General features: G+C 47.8%; 1 long non-coding RNA gene across 2 annotated transcripts in view; it reads left to right on the top strand.

The window, feature by feature from the left end:
* The first annotated feature begins 10,472 nt into the window (after window positions 1-10,472).
* The window catches only part of LOC144096913 (uncharacterized), a 42,358-nt gene continuing 30,023 nt past the window's right edge, over window positions 10,473-22,807 (top strand). Inside the window, exons 1-3 of one of the 2 annotated variants that reach the window (XR_013306868.1) lie at window positions 10,473-10,874; window positions 11,004-11,079; window positions 13,303-13,490. This is a non-coding gene — a long non-coding RNA (uncharacterized LOC144096913). The remainder of the gene's footprint in view (window positions 10,875-11,003; window positions 11,080-13,302; window positions 13,491-22,807) is intronic. The other variant, XR_013306867.1, reaches the window with a different exon arrangement.

Raw genomic sequence — 22,807 nt, 5'->3', positions numbered from 1 at the left:
AGACGCAAGGCCCTTCTCGAAGACTGCCACACTGTGGCTAGGAGCAACTTCCAGCTGACAGCGGCTATCACTGTAGCTCATCTCACAGCTCCGCCCAAAGGTTCACGTACAAGCGCCACGTCAGTTTGTTTGTTTTTTTAACCCCCAAAGAAATAGACTTATTATCCTGGAGTTTCTCAATTTTTTCGCTCGCCTCTGAAAAGTGGCCTGGCTGCTATTCACCTAGGTTTTACACGCTTTATTTTAATTTTCTTTTCACTTTTTTCATGCTTTTCTCCTCTCGATTGGAAAACCAAATGATGAAGCATCGCAATAAACATAACTTCTTAGCTCTGCGTTTGTCCCATTCTTTCTGCGTCCTTGTTGCTATATTGCTCTGTACGCCAGCCATTTTGAGGCACCAATTCCATCAATCGTCTACCTTTGCGAGATTCTAGTCTATAGTGAACTGCTGGTGGGGTGCGCTGTAGTGGCATCTGCAGGTCTTGTGTGTCTTGTAGGGTTCCTTTATAGGAGCTATGTTTCAGTCATATGCTTCCCCTGGATTTGGTTCAATTAACCTTGCCCCAAAAAATTCCTGACGCCCTGTTAAGAGCATCACGGATTGTCAGGTGTTCCACGGCGTTTCCAGCAGCTGTCAGGGGACGTTCCAGATTTAGTGTATTGATCCGTTGTTTTGGTTCTTGCTTTGGTTGTCACATCTTCTGAATTTCCTAAGTCAGTTGCCATTGTATGAGAAATACAACACGTAAGGCAATAAACAGTCCCCGTGCTGCAAAGCAACGAACTTTACAACTATAGTTGTGTTGGAAATTTCACATTCTGTCGTTTCCAGCGGCGATTCAGAAATTGACGCGGCACTGGACAAACAATAAAGAACGGATACATTATCTGCTGTGACAACTGCCGCACACGACGTCCCCGTGTACACGTCCAGAATGGCTAAGGCTTTAGCTGCTGCGCAAAGTAAAGTCGACAGCGATACGTGTCTCCCAAAGATAGCACGGAAAAGAAACGCCCCTGTCTCCCCCTGGCCTCCCTGCTTGAAGCCCCCCACCCGCGTTTTCCCTTTTCCCGGCCGGCTGTCTATAGCCGTCGGCGCAGTGTCGGCCGGAAGGCTCCTTTGCGTGTTTGTAGAACGATTGAGCCGTCCGGCGATTCGCCGGCGCGCAGCCGCCCGTCGGAGGAACTTCTCGCGAGGCTGTCGTGATTTCGGCGGGAGGGAAAGAGGGACGGAAGGACCCCGACAGGGCGCGGACAACCGACGGGAAAAGGGGGGAGGCGAGACAAGACGGCAGGCTCGCAATTGTTTTCCGGGCAGGAAGCCCATTAAAATGTGATGATCAGACTGACCGTGCAGTTATGCTTTCGGATTTTCTTTTTCTTACCTCATTCGTTCCCTTGCTCCTTCATACCCTTGTACGTGTCCCTTCTGTTCCTCTCGCGCACTCGGTTTCTTCCCTTGGTTTCCCGCTGGCGACGTGCCCTCTTGGGTGCGACCGTGTGAATGTGCGCTTCTTGCTGCTACCTTCGCCTCGTCCGCACACTTCGTCTGTTCGCACTCGCCGCCGTTTCGTCCCCTTCATTGGCTCCTCGTGCCTTTTCATCTTTCCGGATGCCTTGTAAGACGACGCGCGCACTCCTCATTACATTATTCATTGAGGACGCGCGTACTTTTCTCAGCCGGTTCCCTTGACACTCGTTTCCTCTTTTTTTTTTCTTTTCTATCTTTGGGCACCCCGCGGAATTCTCTTTGTCGCCCCCTCTTCTCCTGTTCTTTGGGTTCCACCGTCGTAAGAATCCAGTTGTCTTTGTTCCAGTCCGTTGCCTTCATTATTCGGGTCATCCTGCCTATCTTACTATCTGTCTTTGACCGCCAGCCTGCTTTCCCGCGTTCTTCGGCCCACTTGTCTGCAATTTTTTGCAGCGCTCTTCATACTAACCGATTCAATGCATTGTTCCGTTGCTCTGTGTCGCCCCGCTGTTTCTGCGGAGTTCTTTTAGCTGCCAACATGATTCTAAGCGAAGATTGAGATCACTTGCTTCTCAATTAAGAACAGATTAGTGAACCCTGGTTTAGGGCCTTTTACGAAGCAGTGGCTAACAAAAACGTAGAAATTGCCCTTATTTGGGGTGGTTTGGGGGCACAATGGCGGACATCTTAATTCTGTGGTATCCACACTTGCACACACGATTGGGTGGTGTGCTAAGCAATCAAACTAAAAAAATCTGCGGATGAATCATGAATTAAACATTCCTGAGTCTGAAAGACAACGAAAGCTAGAGCTCAGAATTTTCTCCATTTGTCTAGCGTGTCACTGGTGAAGCTCTTTTGCTGAAGCATTTCTAACATAGAGGTTGCCGTGTGTACCACTATACGAACACGACGCGTTTGCATACCTAGCCGCTGGCCTCACCTTCGGTATTTGGCAATCTAACTTATGTGTTGGCTACTGTTCATATTTGCTGATCTTGCTAAGTATAAGAAGCAGTAAAAATCATGTTACTGTGCTTGGCCTCCTTTATTCTGTACAAGTAGCATTACTGATCAAGAGAGCATATTGCCGGTCTGGTAACGCGAAAACCAGACGAGGGACACACGAAAAGACATAAGCGCTGGTGAATGCCTCATGGGCCTTCTCCTGTGTCCATCGTGTGGTTTTCGTGCTGGCTTCTTCCCGTCATGTAGCATTATTGTTTTTCAGCGACTAAGGGGAAGCCCATGCGATAGCAACAATAAAAGTTCAACATCGTTTTGAGGTCGTGAAGTATAAATTCGATTAAGTGGCCCACCTCGGTTGTTCAGTGGCTATGGCGTTTGCTTGCTGTGGCCAAGCTCGCGAGTTCAATCGCGGACCTTATGCTGTGCTATGTCATTGCACGTGAAAGAAACCCCAGGTGATCGATATAAATAGGAGCCCTCCACGTTTCTTTGGAGCGTCAAAATGCCTTTACATCAATTTGTTATTGGTTAGGCAAAGGAAATGCTGTTTGCACGGGCCCAAACACCCGGCACGTAGTGTTACTGCCGCGCCCACATGAAAGCTGCAGTTTGTGGTTGTGCGCACTGCTTTTGCGGCATTCTTTCATCGTGTTTGTAATTGGGGAAGAAATAAGTGACGAGCCACTTCAATCAATCAATCAATCAATCAGTCAATCAATCATTTTCCCCAAAAAAAGCATACATACCGAAAAAGGGAGCAGGAGATAAATTTGAGCAGCAGCAATTTGATATGGTTTGGGCTACCCAGGCAGCAGTGACCAGGTGTTCATAACCTTTTTTCTTTATTTTACAAATACGCAATATGTAAAATGGCTATTAAACACGGGTTCACAATTAAAACAAAAAATAACAATTGGAATTTGAACTGTCTGTTAACGTGTTGATACAGGATGTTTACAGCAGTAACTATTAAACATCATTTTAGCCCGGTTTCGTTACCACTGTGTGTCGTTTTGTGAGATCGTTCAGAGTGATTGGGAGTGTGTTAAAAATTCTCCTACTTTCAGAGTTAGTGCGTGAGAAAGCAACTTTCTATGGTGGCTCATGACAGAAAGGGCAAGTGTAGTCCTGTTTGCATAGACTAAAGTGAGTGAAGAATCTATCTAGCTCCTCTTGTACCGCTGTAGAGTAACTTTGTATGAGTTCGCATCTCTATACATATTGCCAGTTTTTACTCTTTTATTTTTGTGGAAAGCAGCGGTAGGGAACTCATTAAATGGTACATTTTCAATCGCCTCAACTGCTTTCTTTTGTAAAGAGATCAGTTTGTTCAAATTCTGTGAAGCGGTGCCTGTCCATAACAAGGTGCAGTATCTATTTGGTGCAAAACAAAGCTTTATACAACACCTTTTTTTACTTTAGCGAGAAATAAATGGCGAGATACCTACTATTCAATTCAAGATACCTACTACATTTCGTGCTTTTGAGCAAATATGATTATCATGTTCCTTCCAAAGCATGTGTTCGGGATGAACAACGTCATGTGTTTACACAGATTTCTCTCGGCAAATCACACATGGACCAATGATAATGCTAACAGGAACTTCCATTGATTTACCTGGTGCACGGAAGAGAACGCGTTTTTTTTTTTTTGACTCATTTAATAGGAGGCTCTTATTCTGAGCCCATTATCGCAATTTAAAGCATATTGACCTTGCGTGGAGCAGAATACTTCCTAGGTATTTTCCAGTGAGAAAAACAATACACTCATCAGCGTAGGATACTGCCTTCTGGGATCCCTAACTACAGCAACCTTAAACCTTACATGTGGTTTATGATCGTTAATTTCAGTAAATTTAGAGCGTCAGCATAGGTACTACTGGATAGGTTGAGAGCATGTATCGTGGCAACCATATTGTTCTAATTTGCGATCTCTGTTAATTTACAAAGTTATTAGCTTCCTTTCCATGATCTCTAAAATAACGTCCATTTGGGTCAGCAAAGGTATTTCAGCTCCTTCTGAAACCATATTGATATTTAGTTGTTAATCCGTGTTTTTGAGAGAAAGTACTAATTCGATCACTAATCATTTTTCGATAGCTTACAAAATTTTGGCACAATACATATTGGATGGTAGTTACGCAGATAAATTTTGTCGCACTCGAAGCTCCATGAAGCTCCACATTCGGCTGGGGTGAGCGAAGAGCTGGGCCGGCAACGCGTAAAGAAAAAAGCATGTACTACGTACAGTTCTCCACGCGTGTGCAGCGAACGCGCAGAGGAGGCTTCAGGAAGCGTTCTGGGCTGACGACACATGGTGTACGCGGCAGACTCATTGAATAGTTTGGGAAGAAGGCATGCCTTAAAGCCCCTGATAATAATAATAATTGGTTTTTTGGGGGAAAGGAAATGGCGCAGTATCTGTCTCATATATCGTTGGACACCTGAACCGCGCCGTAAGGGAAGGGATGAAGGAGGGAGCGAAAGAAGAAAGAGAAATAGGTGCCGTAGTGGAGGGCTCCGGCATAATTTCGACCACCTGGGGATCTTTAACGTGCACTGACATCGCACAGCACACGGGCGCCTTAGCCTCCATAAAAACGCAGCCGCCGCGGTCGGGTTCGAACCCGGGAACTCCGGATCAGTAGTCGAGCGCCCTAACCACTGAGCCACCGCGGCGGGTAAGCCCCTGAGCGCCGAGTCCGAGACCGTGCTTCACGGTGTGTTTGCGGTGGTTGGAGACAGCTCGTGCCCTGCGCTAATGTCAGTGGAAGACACGCGCTCGAGCGCTCCTGTTAAGCGTGCTAGCGGCGGCATACGACTTTTTTCGCGAAAAACTCAAATTCGATTCGCAGGAAAAACGAATAGACAATTAAAGGGTGCGTTCATACCAACTATGCGGAAGACGGCTCAGTTAGCACAGAAGCACAAGCCAGTTAAGTGATCTTACTTGTCCAACACATCATGCAAAAAGCCACAGCTTGAAAAAGAAATTCACAGGGGACTTTTTGCAGTCTGCATGCCGGAAGTGTTCCGTAAGCGGGTTGCGAAAAGAAAGGAGATTCTGACAGTGGTCTTGCGTTATTCTTTTTTTACGCGTTCATTTATTCTTTTTACGTGCGTCCTCAAGACGACAGTCGCCAAGAGCGCCCCCTTTTCAGCACGGCACTTGAATCGCGTCCAAACGAACGCTCGCCTGACAAATGGTCCCGCTTGGCCTCCCGAAACGAAGGCTCGTCTCGCGCAACTGTCGCACGCATTGTGATTGCAGTACGCGGCCGACGTCAACGCCGGGGTCGCCCCACCGCAAATAAGTGATGGTGTTTACTCAGCCGTCCCCCGTCGCTTCCCAACGACGACGCCGCGCTGGCTGCCTGCCCCGATTTCCGACGACTGTAGCGGTCTGCCTGCATTCGGAAGAAACGCTCTGCACTCGCCGCGAAAGTTGTCCGCCATCGGCGCACCAGTTCCCGTTCCAGTTGGTAGCCTTACACGACGGACTTGAATGCAGAGCAAACAAGTGACAAACGGGCGGAACAGACGCCACTCGGCACTGACTCTCTGCAATAATCTGTTGCTGCGCTGTGTTTCGGTGCATGACGTCGAGAAAGTCAGCCGACTGTACGCGTGGTTAGAGAGCTTTAGTACAGCGTCAGCATGATAGCGAGCCTAATAGAAATTACGTCAGTGCACCGCAATCAACTTGTCCCCAAAGTGAGTTTTAGTACAGGGTTCCGAAAGCGTTAAACACGACCTACTTTACAAAAGATGAAAGCCCCTTTCTAAAATATTGCCACTGTCACGATACTGCCAAAATACTGTATATCATAGTCTTTTATATGCAACTAATACAGTAAACTTATTTCTGCCAGAAAAATGTCTTTGCAATGCCTTGGCGATTACAATTATGAAAAATACCGCAAATACATTAGCAGCATCTAGTTAAGGAAAGGCTAAGTACACATCACTCCAGCAAGTTATACTTTTCTTCACATGTCGGGTATTTAGGGGAATCCCCAAGGTGGAGTAAGTTTGTAATAAGGGAGTAATCACTCACTGGCATCCACCCGAGCGCAGCCATACGGCTACAAAGGAAAGCTACAGCTTTCTCAGAAACTTCGTAGTTAAAAATTCGTCCTGGTCCGGGGTTCAGACCCGGGACCACCGCTTCGCCTGAGCAGTCGCTCTGCCAACTCAGCTAACCGGGACGGCATACTTATGGTAGGGCGAGAGCGACATGTATTTCTAGAAATACTTTTATGACAAATACACATCGCTCCAGCATGAATACTCTTCTTCACATGGCATGTATTGCTATAAGTGCTTTCATGTTTGAGCTCATTTTTTTTTCGCTCGTTTCGTTCGTTACGGCGTAGTTTAGTAGCGAAAGCTACATTGATCGCACCACACCGCGAGACCGACCACGTGTCTGGTCGCGAGACCAACGCGTGACAAACCACATGACTAGCCAGACAACCAGCCTAACCAAGGCTAACCAAGCTATGCCTTAGCTTTCGCTACGTATATATTGCCATAGCCGAGCTAAGCCACTGCCAGTTTTTGGCACCAGGCTTAAGAAGCTGTAACGCCGAATCGGCTGGAGGCAACAGCTGTCAACGGGCGTCGGCCCGTTGTAAATTTAGCATAGATACTTTTAGCATAGAGTGTAGCGCTACCTCTTACAGCTCAGCGCGCCCCGCCACTGCACACGCGCTGATTGGTCCCGACGCGGCAGGTTCGCGAGGGTGATCTGCGCATGCGCAAGGCCGGCTCACGGTACACGGTAAGCGATAAGGGGTAGTGGTACGCGCTAGGCTAAAGGCAGGCACCTTTTGCGATACCGCGTACCTTTTTAGCATTATCCGAGTACCGTGAGTCCGCCCACCGCCAGTCTGCACGCGTTCATTGGTCCCCATGCGGCAGGCGCGGGTACCTGGCCCGGGTACCTGGCACCATCTGATGAATGCGCACTGACAGCGCGCGGGTTCCCGGTACTCCTGTAACGCTAAAATGGTAGGCGGTATGGCAAAAGGTGATGAGTATCTTTTAGAGAGTTATGGCATAGCGCGATCCGCTACCGTGATCCGCTTCCGCGGGGCACCACTAGGTACGCGCTGATTCGTCCCGACGCGGCTGGCGCGCACGCAGCTGACGGGAATGTGGCGCCATCTGGCACCCCCACAGCGTTCCGCGCACGTGTTATCAACCTTGTGTTATCAACCGTTCTTCTCAGAAACGCCGCTGTTGTCACAAGAAAAAAAAAACCATATGTGTGAGTATACACTCTCTAACGATAATGATTTTCTCGATGCCTGCAACTTCTCGCTCATTTGATAGAGATTTTTGGTACTTGTCTTTCGCTTTGCTAAAACTGCTGTGCGTTTTTTATCTATACACAGCAGTGCAGTCCTTAAGCCTCATATCAATGTAATTATTCGCAAAACGTTATTTCAGAGTCACGTTTTGGGAGTCTACCATGATGCATCTGCATAGCAACAGCCTTTCAAGGCGATTAATCTTTCAACCTGGATGGAAAGCACTTAGCCTGAAATGTGAGGCTTTTGTTCAGGCCTGTAATTAACAAAAGAAAACAGGTTTCCAATTTGGTATTAAAACTCCTCCAACATTGTTCCCTCTATTCATCCGTAGGAATTTAACGCAAAGCCTATGAATACTGACTGAAATTTAACCCTTTCCGTGCAATGAAACCAAGTGGGCAGGGCACCTGTCGACTTCGTTTCTTTGCCTCCCTGCGCTAGAAATTCTGCCAAAATTGGTGCTAATCAGCCTGCAAAAATGTTCTCGCACGCTAACCCTGTCGCCGTGTAGGAACTCTGTGTGGTGTTTCGGACTGTGTGCGTGGACCAAGGGCCGTGTGAGTCCTAGCTGTTAACAGGTCGCAGGTTTAGTTAACTATACACGCGGTGCATTAATTTCTGAGCAAGGAGGAAGTGGATACCCACGAAATGCGGCCTGGGGAAAAAAGCACAGCCATTTCATTTGATGACGGAAATGAAAACGATTCATTGGTAGACACGAGCGGCGAAAGTTACAGGCGGCATGGTGGCGCAGCAAGCAGGTATTTTTATTTTTCGTGGCCTTCTTCACCACGGTTCCTGCCTTCACGCCATTCACGAGCAGTTTTTCTTAAACAAGCTTTATTGAGAGAGCAGCACTCAGGACGGTTAAAACTACCCAGGCCTGCCTTATCGAAAATTTTCTTATAGTTTCCAAAGGTCGCCCTTCCGTATATTCCAGTTTTCCCGTTTGCTTCGTAAGATACCGCCACCGCAAACTACATCCATTTACAAGTTAGCTTATATGTCGTTTTCGACCAAATGTTTGTTAAAAGGCGTCCAAAGAGCAGCAACTTTTCACTCTGTTCTGTGTCAGTTTCACAAGTTTCAATTCTTCACATGTTGAGTGGCTGACTTAGTCGCACACTTTAACAACTGTCAGCTCTCTCTAAGTCCATTTACCCGCTACCGGTTCGCATAGCGAATTCTTCGACATTGAACCTGACTTTTCATTGACGAAATTTTCGAATAAGCTCGACAAAGTGACCGGTTTCATGACTAATCGCATCTGTACTAAAGCACCAGCTCATTTATTCGCATGTTAACGAGTTTAAGGAATGTATTTTTGAGTAAGACCGTTAATTAACCAGGCCACTCCTTCTTAGGATAGCCTTTGGTTTATTCAGTTTTACACAAAAGGGATAAGCCCTTCTTACTCCGAAACTACATGACAAAACATTCATTGCGCCGCTTCGTCAATCCATGCCCAAACTAATGTCACTGCATTATTTACACCACTTTTCTTCAAAACCTTGCACAGTCCCAGGCTTCCTTTCAGCAGTGGCCTGCTTTTTGTGGTCCCCCAAATTTATTACGTAGCTTGTGAACGGGTGTGCTGCAGTTAATCAGTTGCGTTGCTCGCATTACACAATACTCTGTGCTACCCGACAAATAGCAACCGTCCGTATCTAATCTCCGCGAACGATTTTCCAGCCTGTCGCGGGTCGGAGTAAACAACCGTCGGCTCTGCCAACTACGCCGAGCTTTCTTTCTGTTACCCGGCATTGTAGTCCCGCCGGTAATGTCGGGATCTGATTTATCGCCTGTGCCTCCGTTCAAATAATGTTCGCACTGACCAAACCTCGCTGCGTGCTTTGCCGCCGCTAGCACAACTGCTCACGCTGCCATCGCCTAACCGTACATAAAAGGCACGGGTGTGGATCGGGAAGCGAAGTTCGATGGAACGCACCCGCTGGGAGTATAGGACAGAACAAGCCGAAGACCTTCTGTGAAATGGTAGGAAGAAGACAGGAGCAAAAAAAAAAAAAAAGGGGGGGGGGGTATGTTCCATAGTGTACGGGGCGATATCGTCTCTGCTGTGCGGAATGGGTAGAGGTGCGTTTTTCGCAGCTTCTTACTGCGACATATTCACTCAAAGACGCAAGCAAATACAAGCTTGACCGGGTGGGTTCTCCTTGGCTTAATATTTTGGGCAGTATTTCTTTAGTTCATCAGGCGCCTGCGTTCGCTCGAATTTTTTTATTTTCTTTGTTTCTGGGTAGCGGCGCACAGTTTTCTTTTTTTTTCTTTTATCACTGCTTTTAGCTTTTTGTTTTTCTCGTTGAGAGTTATGCTTTGGGAGGAGAGGCTCTCGGCTTACGCTCGTGGTCCTTAGCGGAGCTGCTTATCATTTGGAGCACACCAGGTAGTGAGACGCTGGAAGTGCTAAAAGAATGGGTTTACTTAGAGCAGGTAGTGATCGCTGATTCGGATCACGAGAGAGAAATAACTAGAAGAATAAGAATGGGGTGGAGCGCATTTGGCAGATTCTCTCAGATTGATTGATTATTGATTATTGTTTCCTTTTATTATTTCCTTTAATTATGTTGATTATTCTTCCTTTTGCTTTTTGATACCGTTCTATATATGTTTGGCCACCATCTCTGATTGGTTTATGTACATTTCCTCTTTATACCCTGCCAGTATATGTATATGTGGCGGTGTCGGCCTCGCCATTTTCCAAAGGAACGCTGTGGGCTTGACCACTTGACCCGGGAAGATCCTTGGATGCGTCGTCAAGCCAGTTTAGTGGGACTGTGTGCCTAGTGAAGTCATCTGCGTGCGCTTCCCGGACGAGTCACCGATCTACGAGCAGCACGCGTGGACCTTCGCCCGTGCATCGCCCGACTGCCCTATCGCCCCTGTGTGCGATACCTGTGGCTTGCCAGGGGGATCAAAGGCCTGGCTCCTAAGTGGTCCATGGATCTTTGATACCTATGCGCGCACCATTGACATCAGCAGCACCGCCACGTCACCAGTCAAGTGTATAAAAACGCCACCTGAGGCTTCGTTTGTCAGTGGGCAAGGCAACAGCAGCGCCAGCACGATGCTAAAGCGCTGTCTTCATTGTGCAGGTATGTTACCTTGAGAATTCCCGATGCCTGAAATCAGACAATCGATCATTGCTGCTGTTCCTCTGCCAAAAAGACGCGGTTGAATTGTGTTCAATTGTATTGTACTGTATCAGTCGTCTTTTTTTTTAGTGGAGACGTGGAGCCCAATCCAGGCCCCCCTAAACCTGGCCCCTCCAAAGCCTCAAAAAATCCCGGTAAAAGCCCGGTAAATAACGGCAATTCATCAAAGTACAGTGAGCCTAATGAAAGCCCTTCTGTGCGCCCTACGCGCTCTGTCACTCAACATTCGGCTACTGTTGTAAGTTCAACCGAAACTGATAATATTGTCACCATGCTTACTGAAGTCCTTCAAAGGCAAAAGCAAATGGCCGAAGACCTTAGCAATATTCAGACATTCCAAGCTTCCGTGAACTCGCGTTTTGATGGGCTTGAAACCCGTGTGACTGCACGTGAATCGTCTCCAACTAGTGAGAAAGCTAATGCCAGTGAGTCTGGTTTTTTGCGCTCCGAACTAAAAACATTAAGTGCAACTGTAGCTCGGTAAGTTGCAAAGAATGATGACCTTGATAACCGTTCTCATCGCAAAAACATTATCATACACGGCTTGGACGAAAACCAAGATGAAAACGAGAGGACTCTGCTAGATAGGGTTACACCGATATTTTCCGATAAACTGCAAATTACGCCCCCCCCCCCCCCCCCCCCCCCATTGAGCCATTGAGCGTTGCCACAGAATCGGTCGAAAGCAAAAAGGGCATCCACGCCCAGTCAATCCTAAGTTGCTGGATTTCCAGGAAAAGTTGTTGGTGTTGAAAAACGTCTCGACACTTAAAGGGTCTGATTACAACATCAGTGAAGATTTTTCAGCCAACGTCCGCGCTATTAGGAAAAAAATTTGGGATGCTTCAGCACTTTTACGAAGCCAGGGTTCTGTGGTAAAGTTACGCTATGATCACGCTTTTATCGACAAGGTTCGCTACATTTGGGACGACGTTTCGAATGCTCTTATCAGAGACCCGAAGTTTTCGATTACTCGCACTTCCCGGTCACCATCTCGCGATTCTTCCCCTCAAGATAAGTTTTCTGAATCACCTCGTTCCGCTTCCCCCCGTTGACTGCCGAATAATTCCGACTGTAACCTTTCCATGTCTCTGCTGTTCACCATTGTTGTGTTCCTTGTTTCTCTACGTTGTTTTGTTTACACCCACCCCTGCAATAGCACAATAGGGCTGCAGTATGTACAAATAAATAAATAAATATGGCACGGCACTGATTGTGACCTGTTCTATTCTTGTGATGTGACACCCCCCCCTAAGTAATACCTCGCCACCCAGGGGTCTTTAAGGGTCAATAAATGATGATGATGATGATGAATAGCGGGTTACCAATATCCCTCAAGAGAAACGTGGAGGCTAACGAAAAGGGTTCAGCTCAAGTTAAGGACTACGCAGCGAGGTATGGAAAGAAAAATGATAGGTGTATCGTTAAGGGACCGGAAGCGGGCAGAGTGGGTGAGGGAACGAACGCGTGTTAATGACCTCCTAGTCGAAATCACGAGGAAGAAATGGGCTTGGGCAGGGCATGTAATGCGATGACAAAATAACCGCTGGTCCTTAAGGGTAACAGAGTGGATTCGAAGAGCCGGCAAGCGTAGCAGGGGGCGGCAGAAGGTTAGGTGGACGGATGAGATTAAGAAGTTTACGGGCATACGGTGGCCGGAACTGGCAAAGGACATGGTTTGCCCTGCAGTGGACGCAGTGAGGCTGATGGTTATGATGACGGCGATGACACAAGGTCGCAACACTGCCAACGACTCGGATCAAATAATGTTTAGATCGCCCGCAAGATATGCCCCTACGGATCGGTGCTGGCTCATTCACAGTCAACAAATTTGAAGCCATGTTTCTTGTTTGTTGACTGTGTCGATAACGTGGTGTACCAGATTCCTCTTCTATGTGAAATGCAATTTATAAGACAAACAGGCAGATGTCTGAAAGAGAGGCTTCAAGAACACGGTCGTGAGAGGCAAAATATGTGTGGTAGAGGTTTATCAGACCACTGCCGCGAGTGTCAATGTATACCGCCACTAAACAAATGTTTTAAAAATTCACAAAAATCGGTTTATGCGGGAAATCACTGAATTCGAATGTGTCTCAATTTTGGGGAAATAATGCGTAAGCAATCATTCTGTGGCACTGTTATCAAAGCAACTGTCGTATCTGTGTGTTATTCGTTACCAGCTTGTCTTGTTCTGCATCGATGGTCAGACTATGATTCGTTACCATAAAAACTACATTTTCTTTGAACAATACACAATTGCTGGAAGTTTGTGGTGTGCATGTATGTCCAATGTGTCCCTGTCTTCGTAGCGGTACATATTTCTTCGCACCATGCTCCAACCAGCCCGATGCCCACCCTTTCCCTATAGCTTCCCATAAAGCACACAAATTTATGGCCCCTTGGTTCATCGCTGTGGACTCGCCGATGCCGGACCGCAAAGGGACTCGGCCGCAAAGAACGGCGAAGAAAAGGCGGCCAACGCAGCGAGCAACGACTGCGTCCGCGGTGCACTCGGGCACAAAGAAAAATGGCCACGGCTGACACTGGGACAAGAAGGTAATGCAACTGGATCTCCCCGAAAGGTTATATATCGGCGCCGAAGGCCATTCTGGTTACCGTATAGCCTCGCCCATAGCCCGCCAATGGCTCTGCACCGATGTACCGCATTTTCTGGGCGATAAGCATTCCCTGTTTCGCCTGTATGAACTGTGCGCTGTGATTGCGGAAGTTAACACGAGCGCACCATTACTCTATTAGGCACAGTGCAACTGAACATATCACTCCTGTTACCTTGACACTTCACCATGAACTTATCCATGCGCCTCATCACTGCCGTAAGCGAAAAACAAAGGACTTGCAAGTTCCCGAGCCCATTGTCTTTGAAGCGAACCTTGCCTCCATTAGACATCGCTAAGTGAAAAGCCGCACCGTGGGAAAGAGACAATGCACGATTTCGAGCACACGATGTTTTGTGTTTTGGGGCGGTCAGAATGCTTCCGTCGCGCGCCTTGGCTTTAGCAGCAAAACAGGTGGCGCCTTCAAAAACCCGCTTTCGCACAATATTTCGTGCTTAGCAATGCTCAACCGCCATCAATTTTTTTTTTCTATCACCCCTGCCAAAGCGTCATGAGCAGCTATCACCCCGTCGTCTAGCTGTGCAGCACGAAATTTAATTAGTAATTCAGAGCCACCACGACTGCATTTTGGAAGAAGCGAAATGCAGGAGCCCTCATGGTGCAAGGTTTCTCCGACTCGTCAAGCAGTGTGCCATCAGGAATTATTCGAAGCACCCTGCTACGGCGGCAGTTAGAGACTGTGCAGTGAGATTTGGTGAGGCACTGCCACGCATTCAGAAATTAATTCTGCCATCACTAACATTTCAACGCATATGCATAGCAACGCAATCGACTGTGCGAAACAAGCTCGGAGAATTAAAAAAAAAAAAAACACTGGCTACTGTACTTGCGCCGTCGCCTTTGTCGTGTATTCAGTTGTTTGTATTACTACAGCGATAGTTGCATGTGGCACGCTCGGCGAAATCGCGCCTCGTGAACCATTCACTGCTCCTGGCTACACCAACACTGTGAGAAAAAGCAATTTTCTAGACGCCCGTGTGCTGTGCGATGACAGTGCACGTTAAAGATCCCCAGGTGGTGGTGGTGGTGGTGGTGGTGGTAGCGGTTTTTTTTTTATTAAATTAATAGTAAAAAGGAAGGAAAAGATTTTTGCTAGCCCCGGCATCTGCCATCGATACTGAAGCACCTGAGCTGGGGCAGCGGAAATAAAGGACAGCAGGCAGAATGGAGAAATGAAATGAAAGAGGTGAGGGGACAGGAAGAGAGGATAGGGGGAGAGGTAATATACACAGACTATTTACACAATAAGAAATGTGTCCAGGTTGTGCGCGTGATTAGTTCATTTTAGAGGAATTAAAAACACACGCGCACAGCACTGTGTTGGATACAACTGGAGTGGGGCATCCAGTTTTTAATCGTTCAAGGTAGAACTCGCGGAGCGTTCCGTCACTGCGTATAACTACCTGACGGATAAGAGACGGGACGTCAATCCCGTGTGTTCGAGGAATGCACAGAGGCTCATGAAAGTTCGCTCACGAGTGCGCGCACTGCCCCAGGTTGTCGAAATTATTCCGGAGCCCTTCACTGCGGCACCTCTTTCTTCCTTTCTTCTCTCAGTCCGGTCTTCCTCTATTCCCTTACACGGCACGCATTGGGTGTCCACCGATATGTGAGACAGATACTTCGCCATTTCCTTTTCCCAAAAATCATTTCAATTTAATTCTCTAGAGCTTACCCGTGGTGTTAATGCGAGGGTAGCGGCATAAACGCAGCACTCATCACTCTACCATTATTACTACAGAGCATTCCGACCCGCAACAGCGATTCGCACCACCCGAGCTGTTGCTGAAATTCGCATTACAACAGCCCATATATGCAGAAACTTCAACTTTGGAAATATTAAAATGTTTTTGATAAGAGATGATTGTCACTTCAAAATTCAGAATAATTCTTTTATTGGTGGAAATGCTTTTTCAAAACAGAGCTTTGAGCTGTCCTACAATGTAGGATACTAGTCATATTTGCTATCTGTCATGTGTAGTAAAGCTTCAAACATTTGGCATCGACTTTAAAATCGAATTTTTTATCAGTCATATTTGCTATCTGTCATGTGTAGTAAAGCTTCAAACATTTGGCACCGACTTTAAAATCGAATTTCTTATCAGGCGAGATGGTTTTCTTGTAACAGTGCGCAAAAATCACAAGTTTTTCTTGCAGGATCGCAGTGTGTACGCTAGGGTCGAATCTTAAAATGGCTTCGAGAGAAGACTGGCCGATCTTTCTGAACGCACAAAACGCCCGAAAATGCGCGCGCACAGCACAAGCCTGGCACGGGGATATTTTAGAGACTCTTTAACCTACGCCAGGGGGTGCAGGCTTTTGCACGGTAAACTTTAGGAGTTACTGCTAATAAAAGCGGTGTCCTACATGTAGGACGCTAGGAATATACGGGCTAATGCGGTAGCATTACAAGCCAACCAAACAGGAAGCGACGTCACTTCTGGTAGAGAAGCCAAAAGTCTCTAATGTTATCACACTGCCAATTCATAATGCAATTAGGTACCCCTCTGATTTTTTCTGTTTTTTTTTGGCGCCGCTTCCTTCCAGTTTTGGATGTACAGGTTTCCCTGCTGTGCGATTTATTTCTGCTCTACTGTTGTCTTTTACGTTTCCTTTTTTGTCTGGCAAGTAGTGCAACTGGCTGCCGCTACGATGGGGGGCAGCCAAGATCGGGAAGTCACGGTATCAACAGCGAACCAGCTGCCAATACAATCGTACTCATTGCATTCTATCATCGTGAGTTCCCATCGAAGAGCTGCCCTCTGGGAGCGGCTGCGAGCAGTGCGGGGCAGAGCCCGCCCAGAAAAGAAGCGCGCAGGACTGCTCCGTTTGTTTGTGTGCTCTGAAGACTTCCTCTTTTTGTCCTTCCTTCAGAGGCTACTAAGGCGGAATAATTTTTAGCGCAACCCATAAACAGGACAAGAGAGGCGATGTCTTGCCCACTGCATGTGTTGCGCGACAAACTATTCTGCCTTCAAAACAAGAACCAACTATACTTGAAACAAACGCTGCTTCAGAGGTTAAAAGCATTGCCCGCTGCAGCAGCAGCCGCCGGTCGTCGCAGTTTCAATCAATCAATCAATCGATCGAACGATTAATCAACGAGGGACAAGCAGAAGTAACGGGAAGGACCGGTTGCAAAACAACGGCAGCTATTCCTAACTGCTCTCGTTAAGAGACAAAGAAAACCATGTAGCGCCGTGGTAGACTACAGCCAACGTCAGCAACCACAGAGTCGAGTTCAGAGGGCAGTTTTAAATAGGAAAGAAGCGATTTTGGCCGGCGCACTGCCTGTCATATAGTAACCTATCGCGATTCACCAGTGCACGGTGATGGACCAATCACGAACCTTTTCTATGCGCTAAAAGACCTGCGAATTGAGACGCCGATTGGTTGACGTTGGCTGTAACTGCACAGTGTTGCACGCTTTTAGTCGGAAAGATTGCTATGGAAGCTATGTGGATACAAAAATAAAATAATATTGCGTAGCAGCTCAGCTTTGATGTTGAACCTCCCTCCTCTTCTATCGTTACTTCCATTTCCCCATTCCCAGCGTGTAGGGCAGCCGACGGGGCCCTAAATTGCTTACTATGCAAAAGCACCGAAGTTTGGGCCAGTTGGTAATCATCCATCCTTCTTTCTGACATTTTTCTTTCCTGCATTGACAAAAGCTTGCATAGCTTACTTCCTAACCTACGCATTTTTAGATATGTTGACGATTATTTGGTGATAATGGACAAGCCGCATGTTTTATCTATTGACGAAGCTGTTGCTGATGTTCTCGCATCGTTCAAAACGGTTGCAAAAGGCTTAAATTTTACCTTTGAACTCCCTAGTGCAAACTGTATACAGTTTCTTGACCTGAGAATTCATTTCTTGGAAGGGCATATATGCTGGGTGTACAATCCTAGGTCACAAAAGGCACTCCTCCCTTACAGTAGTGCTCATTCAAAAATATTCAAAAGAGCAATAGCCATGAATTGCCTCAATTCCTCTTTGGAAAAGTCATGTCATCATCATATGTTTGAAAGTGTCCAAATGCAAACTGAGCGATTGCTCATGTCAGGCTTTCCTCCAGATTTATTGTCAGCTGTTGCAGAGACGCTCCTTACAAAAGAAAAAGTGCATCAAAAAGACGGATAAGCAAGACCAGAAGCTGCCAACTCAAGTAATTCCATATCTTCACAGAGTTTCTCATAATCTTAAGAAAGTTGGAAACAGATACGGTGTTAACGTGCTCTTCTCCGCCCCAAGCAAGCTATCAAAAGTTTGCCCAATGATGATTAGTAAGAAAAGGCCGATTTGCACTATAAACCACCAACTTGTTTTCACCCGTTGCACTACTAGGGTAGTGTACAGCATTCCACTCACTTGCAATAGAGTGTACATTGGTCAAACGGGACGCTGTTTTAATGAGAGAGCTAGGGAGCATTATAATCTGGTGAAAGAAGGGAAAAGTGGCCATCTTGCTATCCACTGCCGGGATTGTAAGTGTAAACCCATATTTCAGAAAGCTAAAATTCTTGGGCGTGGAAGAGACCGGATGGAAAGAGAGATTATTGAAGCATATCACATCAGAAAAGCAGGTGGTCAGTGTGTCAGCACCGCTTCCTTGTCTCTTCTTGATAATGAAATGGCGTTTTTGAATCATTGCGGTTGATTTCCACGAGGCGATAGTAGCGCTGTACTTAAGTTTTGGTATTCTCAATAAAAATCAGTTGGAAGTGCAGCATTCGTCCTGTCGTATGTGTGTCTTTTTCGTCCCCGTTTTCTTCATGCTGCTTCGTTTTCTCAAGATAAATTGCTTAACCTTCTTCCTCTTCGCTCTCTCTCTCTCTCATTGCTGTCGATAGTTCGGGTGATATTGGGGATGTCGAAAGGCGGCAGTGGTGTCAGCCGTACACACGCAGGCCCCTTCTGTGGAAAGGGCCACTTAGTAGCCCCCCAGCGAAAGGGCATCCATCGACATGTGCGCGGCAGAGCGTCGGCTCCAGGGGACGGTATACCTTCTGTCCACTCCTGGGATGCCGCGGTCCTTCTGTCAATATTGACGCTCCAAGCCGTTCTCAGAGTTTCGGGCGTTGCTCCACCGCTTGGCCCGAAAGCACATTAGCGCCCTTATTAAACGCTCGCAGGTGCAGTTTGTGAAACTTAAGAGTTAATTAGAAAGGTAGGGCAGACTGCGTGTGGTTCAGGTGTGTTCCCTTTTATTTATTTTTAGTACCGTCCCTAAGTGTTTTGCATGCGTCGGTTGGCACCTTGCAGCAACTTCAGAGGTGGAAATAATTTCGATTAACGCTCACCTTACCGTAGCCGCGCGGCCACGAAAGAGAGCCGCACAAGTTATAAAATCTTAACTGTTCACAAAATTTTGTCCCCGTAGAACAAGTTCCCTATAATGTCGCGCAAGCCGGCGCTGTCACCGCAATCGGGCAAGCAGCGCCCATAGCACCGCCCAAATCAAACTTGTTTTATTTTCTTCTGCAACTGAGTCAACATTTATTTTTACTAGCTCTTCCCAGGTAATTTAGCCCTCGACAATGCTCGACGATGAGTCACGGGTTCACGAGGTCACGGGATCGATCGTCGGCCGCGGCGTCCGCACTATAAATGATGGAGTGTGTAAGAAGCCTGTGTATTGAGATATCGGTGCACGCTGAACAATGCCAAGTGGTCGAAATAAATCTGGAGTCATCCACTACGACGCGCCTCACGGTCCGTCGTGAGTGTTAGTCTGGTACGTAAAAATCCGCTAACTGAATAAAATCAAAGTGCTACAAACGGGCTGATAGAAGCCGTATTAAAGGTGGCTGATGCTCAGGCTGCCTTAGTGATGCAATCTCCATCGTTTTCTCAGCCCTCTCGGTCTAAGAACTTGAGCCAGGGTTTCCCGATCCGTTGCAGTTTACTCTGCACCGATTAATTTGCCTTTGACAGTCCGCTATCGAACCCCGCCCAGCGATACAAATGCGGCCGCTGACAGCTGTGCTGGGCGCCTAATCTTCAGTGTCTCGGGAAGTCACAGCTGCAGACTTTTCTTTGCACGCTACTGTTCTTGCTCTTAATCCTGAACTTAGCCTTTTCTCTCAGTTTATTTTTCCTATTGGTCGTGCGCTATCGCACAATTGTGACTGTGTTAGAGCACCGAGATAAATCTCGCGCAGGACAACTTTTTAGATTGCCCGAAATCTTGATTAAAGAAGGGCTTAGCTCTTGCGACTCCGGACGATAAGTAGAAATGGAAGCTCTAGTGATAGCGCATAAAAAAAATGACCCATCTGTTACGGTCATGTAACGCGAAATTCAGCGCCAGCCAGAGGCTTAATGCTTGTGCTACAGGAGGGTCTTCCCACGGTATCTTCCGTCGGCATCTTCCGGTCGTTGACACTCACGCCAGGTTCTAACGTATCGTTGGACGACGGCAACAAGCCGAGGCCAGTAGTACTTGTGGCAAAGGCGTCCCAATGTTTTGGAAAAACCGAGGTGATCAGAAGAAAGGTCGTCATGGCAGGCGGCGAGAACTTCCTGACGAAGCGCGGTTGGGACAAACCAGCCGCGGTGGCTCAGTGGTTAGGGCGCTCGACTACTGATCCGGAGTTCCCAGGTTCGAACCCGACTGCGGCGGCTGCGTTTTTATGGAGGCAAAACGCTAAGGCGCCCGTGTGCTGTGCGATGTCAGTGCACGTTAAAGATCCCCAGGTGGTCGAAACTATTCAGGAGCCCTCCACTACGGCACCTCTTTCTTCCTTTCTTCTTTCACTTCCTCCTTTCCCCCTTCCCTTATGCCACGGTTCAGGTGTCCAACGATATATGAGACAGATACTGCGCCATTTCCTTTCCCCAAAAACCAATTATTATTATTATTACAACGAGGAGATACGCAGTTTCGGTCGGGCCGTAGTTTTTCTTGTAGAGGACTCCATGCATTAAGCAAAACGACGAAAATCCGCGCGAGAAGAGTCTGGGCGGAGACGGAGCGGTTCCTTCGAGGTACTCGATTAGATGCACCAGTTCCCAGTCGGCCCTCTGGTGGTGGGCAAGGTCGGACGTGGTGACAGCGCCGAGGAAAGCAGAATCGTCGTGGCACTTCTCCGGTGGGCACGGAAGAGGAGCTCTGGAGATACAGTCTGCATCGCTATGTTGCTGACCCGACTTATACGCGGTGGTGACATCGAACTCTTGCAACCGAAGGCTCCACCGTGCGAGTCGCCCCGATGGATATTTCAGGTCCGCAAGCCAACACAAGGAGTGATGATCGTTGACGACTCGAAACGGGCGGCCGTACAAGTACGGACGAAATTTCGTGATTGCCCTCACAACAGCGAGACACTCCTTTTCTGTGCTGGAATAATTCACTTCGGAACGGGACAAAGCGCGACTTTCGCATGCGATCACGCGTTCCACACCGCCTTGCCACTGCACAATCACCGCACCGAGGCCAACATTGCTGGCATCTGTATGCAGTTCCGTGTCGGCTTCCTCGTCGAAGTGGCCAGGGATAGGCGCATATTGCAGGCGGGCCTTAAGTTTTGTGAAAGCTTTTTCCTGATCCTGGCTCCAGAAAAAGGGTTCGGAGTCTTTTGTCACATGAGTCAGCGGCTCTGCGAGCTTGAAGTTTAGAACAAACCTCCGGTAGAAGGCGCAAAGCCCCAGAAAACGTCGCAAGCTTCGTTTATCTGTTGGCTGAGGAAATTCAGCAACGGCGGTCGTCTTTTCTGGGTCGGGGCTAACGCCTTGAGCGCTCACTATATGGCCAAGAAACTTGAGCTTCCTAAATGCGAAGTGGCACATTTCAGGCTTCAGAGACAGACCCGCGGAACAAATTGCCTCGAAAACAGCACGCAAACGTTTCAGGTACTCCTCGAACGTGTCGGAGAAAATCACGACGTCATCGGGATACACAAGGCAGGACTGCCACTTCAGGTCAGTTAGTACGGTGTCCATAATACGTTGGAACGTTGCAGGGGCTGAACACAAGCTGAAAGAAAGCACCTTAAGTTCGTACAATCCGTCAGAAGTAACGAAGGCGTTGTTTTCTGGGTCACGTTCGTCGACCTCGATTTGCCAATAACCGCTACGCAGGTTGAGTGACGAAAAGTAGGTAGCATGGCGGAGGCGGTCTAATGAGTCATCAGTGCGCGGCAGTGGATATACATTCTTTTTGGTAACGTTGTTGAGACGTCTATAATCGACGCAGAACCGTAAGCTGCCGTCTTTCTTTTCGATGAGAACAGGTGATACCCAGGGGCTCGTCGATGGTTGTAGGACGTCGTCGCGGAGCATTTCGGCAACTTGGCGGCGGATGGCATCACGTTCCCGCGACGAAACACGATAAGGACGATGACATAGCGGTCTCTGGTCACTATCGACGATAATGCGGTGCTTAGTTATTGGCGTCTGACGAACCTTGGAAGTTGACGCAAAACAGTCGCGGAAAGAGTCAATTAGGCTTTTCACGCGGCGTTTCTGATTGGTCAGAAGGTCAGGGTTCACGTCCGTCTTAATGGCTGTTGCTGTGTCCTGTTCCGCTGTTCCTGGGTCCGTTGTGGATAAGGCACATTGGCCGGCATGCTCGCCAAGTTCTTCAAAATGGGCAATCACTGTGTTTTTCGTCAAATGTTGGGGCTCGCAACTAAAGTTGATCACTAAGAGCTCGGTACGCGCGTGAACAAGGTCGACAAGGGCGCGAGCAACGCAAACTTGCCGATGCAGTAGCAGCGGCATGTTCGCTTCGGCAATGCCCCGAGTAACGAAGCTGGTATCACACTTGACTGTGACAAACTTGCTTGCTCTCGGCGGTATCGTTGTGGGGTCGTCAGAGATGCGTAGTACTGCCCTGTGCGGCTCGGGGTCGGTATCAACGGCGCGCTGTGTCATGTCGAAAATGATGCCAATTGATCATGCAGGTTGATGACCGCCCCATACTCGTTAAGGAAGTTCATTATAAGAATCAGTTCTATGGAGCACTCTCGTAGCACGGCGAAGGAGCCAATGAAAGTTGCACCACGGATATTTATATGGCAGGTGCAGACGCCAATCGGCGTTACTGCATGGCTACCAGCTGTGCGTGTCTGCTACCCATGCCAATGTGTTAGAACCTTCATGAGGGTTGTGGCTAGGTGGCTGCTCAGGACAGAAAAGTCGGCTCCGGTATCCACGAGTACTGACACGTCATAGCCATTGGCGGCAATAAGAATTTCGGCGGCGGAAACAATTCTTTGACAACTCATCGGTAAG

Source organism: Amblyomma americanum, chromosome 7 (genome assembly GCF_052857255.1).
Source record: "Amblyomma americanum isolate KBUSLIRL-KWMA chromosome 7, ASM5285725v1, whole genome shotgun sequence".
Lineage (NCBI taxonomy): Eukaryota > Metazoa > Arthropoda > Arachnida > Ixodida > Ixodidae > Amblyomma > Amblyomma americanum.
The sequence above is the reverse complement of the archived record's forward strand: the minus strand, read 5'-3'. Positions and strand labels throughout refer to the sequence as shown.